Source organism: Palaemon carinicauda, chromosome 33, assembly GCF_036898095.1.
Source record: "Palaemon carinicauda isolate YSFRI2023 chromosome 33, ASM3689809v2, whole genome shotgun sequence".
Lineage (NCBI taxonomy): Eukaryota > Metazoa > Arthropoda > Malacostraca > Decapoda > Palaemonidae > Palaemon > Palaemon carinicauda.
This window is the reverse complement of record NC_090757.1, coordinates 79,001,745-79,002,016: the sequence shown is the minus strand read 5'-3', so window position 1 is coordinate 79,002,016 and position 272 is coordinate 79,001,745.

Genomic DNA, 272 nt, shown 5'->3' with positions numbered 1-272 from the left:
CCCGACATACTCCACACCCAAAATAAAGGGGCGGTGAAACGTCAGACAATCAGGCAAGACCGAACTCAGGGGGGGAGTAACCACTCCAAGACTCAGTTAGGCTCGTTGTGTAGCGCTCCACAACGACTCTAACGGAGAACACACAATATTCATGAAGAGAAATAATATTACCCAGGGGCAATCAATTCTTACAAGTATATACACATATTAGCAATAATATATATAATTGTACCCACACATATAATGTATACATGAATCAATCAATGGAAAGG